Source organism: Manis javanica, chromosome 13 (assembly GCF_040802235.1).
Source record: "Manis javanica isolate MJ-LG chromosome 13, MJ_LKY, whole genome shotgun sequence".
In the NCBI taxonomy this organism is placed as follows: domain Eukaryota; kingdom Metazoa; phylum Chordata; class Mammalia; order Pholidota; family Manidae; genus Manis; species Manis javanica.
The window spans coordinates 61,255,848-61,261,847 of NC_133168.1; the positions used below are offsets into that span (position 1 = coordinate 61,255,848).

A 6,000-nucleotide genomic window follows, 5' to 3' on the forward strand; every position below is an offset into this window, starting at 1 on the left:
TAAAATAATTGAAACAGTAAACAGCTTATTGTGGGAGATGGGTGTGGGCAATGGAAAGAGAGGCTGAACTTGATGTGAAAACCCACAATGTGGAGTTACATGAGTGTTAAGTTAATTAATGCTTAATTGTGATGGAAACCCTCCAGCCGTGCATCAGCCTTAACACATTCATTCATGACTTAGATCAGAAGAATAGCCACCAGGATTCACTAATAACAGTGAGGGTGATACCCATTATTAGTGGGCATCTTCTGTGTGCCTGATACTGGACTTGAACCTTTATGTATCTGATTAATGTCTAAACTGTTTATTTTTTATTTTCCAGGGCTAGGAAGGCCTGACAATTTAGGTGATCTCCTGCTTTGGCCAATTAAAAAAATGTCATGAAATTTCATAACTCACAACTTCCCATTTTAGTCATTTTTACATAAACAACCCTGTGACATTAAGTACATCCATATGTTGGACAACCATCACCACTTTCCATTTGTAGCATTTTTTCATTATCTCAAACAGAAACTCTGAACCTGTTACACAGTAACTCTCCATGTCTCCCTCCCTTGGCCCCTGATAACCTCTGTTCCACTTTCTCCATGAATTTGCCTTGGCCAAATTGGATAAGGCTCACTCCAGACCCCCAGATAGAAGGGATCCACTGTTCTCACTGTGGTGACCCTTTCTGGGATGCAGAGCAAAACAGGCTGGCCCGAGGCCCCTCTGGATGCCCCCGGAGCACCACAAGGAGGGTGTGCTCAGGGAAGGCTGGGTCTTGGGCCCTGAGGTCTGGGAGGCCTGCTTCCCCTGCAAAGGCCTCCTGCCAGCTCCCCGCACGGCTCCCTATCCTGTCAGGGCTTGGGATGGGGCAAGTGCTGCAGGCCCCCAGCAGCAACAGCTTTCCATTCTTTGGACATACGGGTCCTTCTCCGAGGAGTACCTTCCCCCCCGGGCCCCCACCGTCACCAAGGAGACTGCTTCTCCTTCTCATCCCAGCTCAGGAGTTTCTTCAGGAGGCTTTGCCGGGGTTTCATCACGACTCTCACTCTCTGCTGGTTCTGGGCACCGCCGGTCCTCCCAGAGAGTTCTGCATGCCTTGCATCCCGGTGCTGGCCATGCCGGGCTGCCGGTGTCTGCTCACCTGCCCATCTGCTCCACAAGCTGGTGGGTTGTGTGAGGGCCGCAGGTCCACTCAGCCCCGTGCCTGCATGTAGTTGATACCTGGTACATAAGCATGGCCTGAATCCCCTCCATGACTTCCTGTTGTGGAAAGTATTGGTGTGTGCCACTTGGCAGCCTGCTTTCACTGGCATCTGCCTTGTGCTTCCCCAGGTTCCTGCCCAAGTACACAAACTGCTGGGCATAGGCTGCACGGAGGGTGTGGGGAAGGAACAGAAAGGTGGGGTCTTAGAGCAACAAGAGGCCCAGGCCACCTCAGTGGCTGATGTTCCCTGCTCAGGAATGTGCTCTGACCCCTCCAGGGGGAAATGTGTTGTGTGGGAATGGGTGTTTGTTGAAATTCAAATGAGTTCAACTCAGGACTCATTTTCCCTATTTCTTTCTGAGGTTTGCTCCTCCACAGGGCTTCCTGGCCATACTGAAGGGCTGTGTACTTCACAGGCCTGCTCGTTTCCTGGTGCCATTGCTGGTGGGCTGGGAGCAAAGTAGATTTTAATTTTCCACAAATGCTGTTTCAGTTTGAAATGAAATAGAGATATCTATTTCTGCCTTGTTAGGTGCTTCATGTGGTAGGTAGTCAAGATAATTGTTCCATAAATACTGTTGTAGGCTTGGATCTTGCAATGAGCCACTAAGAGACAGCCAGCTACCCTGGGAAAGTCCTTGGTGATGTTGCAAGGTCAGAGATCAAACCTGAAACATGCAGGCCTTGGTGTGGAAGAAATGTGGTCAACAGTGTCTGTTGGTATTAACAGAAGAATGACATCTAAGAAAAGCCATGGCCCTCAATCTGTTTTTACCTAATGTCTCCTCTCTCTCACAAAAGTATTTCTCCGAGGCATGCGTGTGTAATTTTTTAATTGCCAGAAGGCACATAGTAATCAAGACCTCTAGATTTGAATCCAGATTCTTTCACCTGCCAGCCCCGGGCCTCTTTTCCTCTTTGGGACTCAGCTTTACCAGGTATAAAGTGAGGGCGAGAAGCCCAGCATCTAGGGTGACTGCAAGAATGAAATGAGGTGAAGCAAGTGCCCACCACTGGGCCTGGCATAACATCAATGTTAAATGTGGGATAGGTACGGTTGCAGTTCAGTTTGATTAGAATTCCCCTTCCGACTGAATCTGGACTGCAGTCTCTCACATGATCCCAGACAGACTGTGGTCTCAATCACTTCTCTTCTTCCCCGACTAGAATTTTCAGTGATTCTGATTCAAGCGTTCTTTATGCCGTGGCTCATAAAAGGCCTTTGGGAGGGTATCCCAGCCAGTTCTGTGCCTTCCTGCTTGGGGAAGACTCACTTCTGTTTCAGGGTCTTCCTGCCAAACATGTTGGGCAATATGTCCATGAAAGAAAAAGAGATGTTTGGTGTGGATAAGGGCTGTGTGTATGGTTGGGGCAGGTGAGAAAGGACCTGCGGGCTGGTCTGGGGGACGTGCACTCTTCAGCCGTGCACTCCTCAGCAGGCAAAGGCTGCTTGCCATGTGCATGCATGGTGGGGTGTGTGTGGCTAAGAAGGCCTCTCTGTGCTCAGTGGGGACCTGGGATTGGCCCAGCTGATGAATGCTGCTGCTGTGACAGGTGACCTTTTGTTTCGAGATTCATTTTGGGGTACATAGTACAAAAACTTGAGGTAAACAGTTACTGCTCAGGGATGCAGATGCTATAGAAAAACCGCTTTGCTAGTGATCTTATTTAATAGGCAGATAACCCAGAGTCCTCGAAATAGTCATCTGCCTGCTATTGAGCACAATTCGTCAGACAATGGTGTGAGAACCTGCTGCATGGCAGCCTGTGGGGTTTGCAGTTGCTCTCTGAGCTCCAAGGATGCACTGGAAGCTGTTTGTGGAAGTGTCTACCAGTACCCTCCCCACCCACTCTGTCTCAGCGCTGCTGGCTTTGTCAATACCAAATCTCACCAAATTCTGGTGACAAGAGGTAGAGGGAAAGAGCCAGGCCTGGAAGTTAGGCTCTGCCATTTGTTTGCCATGTGACAACTTTTTCTCTTTTCCTGGCCTCATGCATGCTGGTACCTCTCACTGTTAGGGGCAGGTCCTGCCCACCTCTCCAGCGGCCCGGAAGCACTGGCTTCACAGGGCAAGGGGTGATCTGCACAGCTCTGATGTGCCTGTGGGGAAGGAACATTAGGCTCCAGAAGCTTTCTCTTCATCAGACACCCAGGGCTGTAGATCTGGGAGGCAGCTGCTATACAGGTGTGGCTCCTCCGGGGTTAGGAAAGGTTAGTGGAAGTAAGACGCAATGTTTATTGATCTCCCCTCGTGTTTTGTCTTCCAGGGCCCCCCTCTCTCTCACTGGTGTGTTGTCCTTAGAAGGTTCTGGACAAGTCTGAAGAACGGTTGGCAAATGCAGCCGGAATGCCCATCATTTCTAAGGACAAGTTCCCTCCTAAGAACAATGGAAACTGGTTTTCTTGGTAGCCATAGAATTCTTTGCCTTTCTGTCTTTTCCACTGTGCATCTGGAACGATGTTTCCTCTCAACAGCCTCAGGAGCTGGTTTTCTTAAACAAGTGAGAAAAAGGAAGATGATTAAAATGAACCAAAACAGAAAAAGCATTGAAGGGTGAGATCTCCATCTCATTTATCTAGCATTGTAAAATCTTATTTACCTTGACTAGTATTTTCATATTTCATTTCATTCCTATGTATTCACATATCAAATCAACATGGTGTGACTTGTCTAATAAAGAGGAACTGAAAGTCAAGACATTCAGGTGCCCAGTAGCCACAGGACCCTTTTCTGTGTAACACCTGACTGGTTAACAAATGGAATTCTGCTTATGGAATCTGAGCTCACAGTGTTCTTCACAAGAACTGTCACAGCAGAAGCATGGCTGCTCATGTGTAAAATCCATATCTGCCTTTACTGGTTCCTTCAGGCATCTCCCTGGACTTGAGTGGCTGATGGCAGGTGGGTGTGCCCAGCTTTCCACTCCTGTGTCAGGAATCCCAGTCCTTCTTCCTGGTGTCAGGAGCTGTGTCCAGGTCCCAGTACAAAGAGTGCACCCAGCTCACTGTGGGTCTCCTTGCCAAGCTCAGGGCTTGGCTTGTTGGCTCGGAGAGAAGTTGTACCAAATCACTGGCTTTTCCTTTTCACCTGGGCCCAAGTCAATCAAGATTTCCTGTTGCTGAGAAATACTGCCCCCACCAACTTAAGTGCACGTGAAGCTTCCTAGAGCTCTGCCCTTTCTGTGTTAAAAGTAAGTAAAGCTATGACCTTGGCAATGGAGGAAGTTGAGGGTTCAAATCCTTCCCCTATGGTCAGGGCTGGGCCCTGGGGCAAGGGAGGCAGAGGCTCCAAAGTCAAGGAATGGCTGGGAGCTTTGGTGTCATACCCATCACCTCGTTCAGAGGGAGGCGGCCCTTCCAGTGCTTGGAATGAAGGACTTGGTCACCAGGGTGAAGGAGTTGCCTGGTGTCCTGCGCTGTGAGCTGCTAGACCTGGGCCCTATGATCAGTAAATTCTGGGATTAAAGTCGAAGAGAAAACTGACAGAGATTTACCTCTGAAAGTGGCTCCCAGAACTTCTCCTGTGTTTCTGGATTCCCCGTGGAGTCTGTTCAGGCTTGTTCTGGACTTAGATGGTTTTAGCTATGCAAGTATCGTGTCCTGGAGACCCTTCTGCCCAGTGGCTGGGTGGCGGAAGAGCTGATCCTCTCTCCCAGGGGCTGTGTCTGACCTCAGGTTGGGAGCTGCGGCCAGGAGCCAAGCCCTGGCACACCCTGCTCCCAGGGGACGGAAGGTGGGGGCCGGGTGTTGTGTGGGAACAGCGAACCTCTGCCCTGGCCCCTTCCTCAGTTGTCCGTGTGCCTCTCCCCGAGTCACCATGGGGCAGCTGACCACACTGGCTCAGCCCCGCTCCTTCTCTGTGCCTCCTGCCTGCTCTCTAGCCCTGTGTTGGCCTCTGCCACCCCTGCTCCAGCTTCTCTGGCTCAGAAAAAGGAAAAAAAGTTCAGTTTCACAGACACATCAGTTTTCCTTGTGGGCCCCCTTTTCTTCTCTGGGGGTTTTCCAGTGGCTACTGGGGTCTCAGGTGTGGCATCCACGTACAAAGGGGCCAGGCTTCAGGCGGGGGATCGGCTCCGCTGCGAAGGCCCAGTTTTCCTCAGTGCCCTTGTGCTGCCTCAGTGGCTGTGAGGGCTAGGCTCGCAAGCCCGGACCCGAGGCTGCGGCCTCAAGGGCAGCATGGCTTCTAGGGATTAATCCACTTAACCCCAAACAGCTCCACTGCGGCGGGGCCACCAGAACCCTTTAGTGCGCTGGTTGTGCGATGAGCTGCAGTGGGCGGCCCCTTCGGCCCCCACCTCTGTGCCTTGCCCCCCTCTGCACACAGTGGGCTCCTCGGGCCGGCTCTGTCTCACCCTGAGGGCTGGGACCTGAGTGCTGGCACCTGGCCGCTGCCAGGAGTTTGTGAAGGTGCCCAGGTGGAGGATATGAGAGGATCAGGGTAAGGGGGGGCTTCACAGTTAGTAACACTGCCTAGGGTAGAAAGAAAATTTTCCCACAGTCTTAGCAGCTGAAAACAAGGGGAGCATATAGAATCAAGACCACTTCCTTTGGGGCTCATGTCTGAAGTGGGAGATGCAGATCTGATCATCAGATTCCATCGAAGTGCCACATGCCAGCCAGGTAGGCGGGTTGTGAGCTCCAGAACCAGGGTGTCAGTCCAGCCTGCAGTTCAATCGTGTCTGATGCAAGGGAGCATGGAGAGTCAGCTAATATCTGTGATTTCCAGGAAAATCAATTTGTGTCACAATCAGACTGTAGAATCAGAGTGAAGGAGGTGCCCAAGCAGCTGATTGGAGGTCTT

General features: G+C 51.0%; 1 long non-coding RNA gene across 1 annotated transcript in view; it reads left to right on the top strand.

The window, feature by feature from the left end:
• Positions 1–3,888, top strand: part of LOC140845490 (uncharacterized) — a 28,134-nt gene extending 24,246 nt beyond the window's left edge. The window contains exon 5 of the long non-coding RNA XR_012124289.1: positions 3,467–3,888. This is a non-coding gene — a long non-coding RNA (uncharacterized lncRNA). The remainder of the gene's footprint in view (positions 1–3,466) is intronic.
• Positions 3,889–6,000: the final 2,112 nt, after the last annotated feature.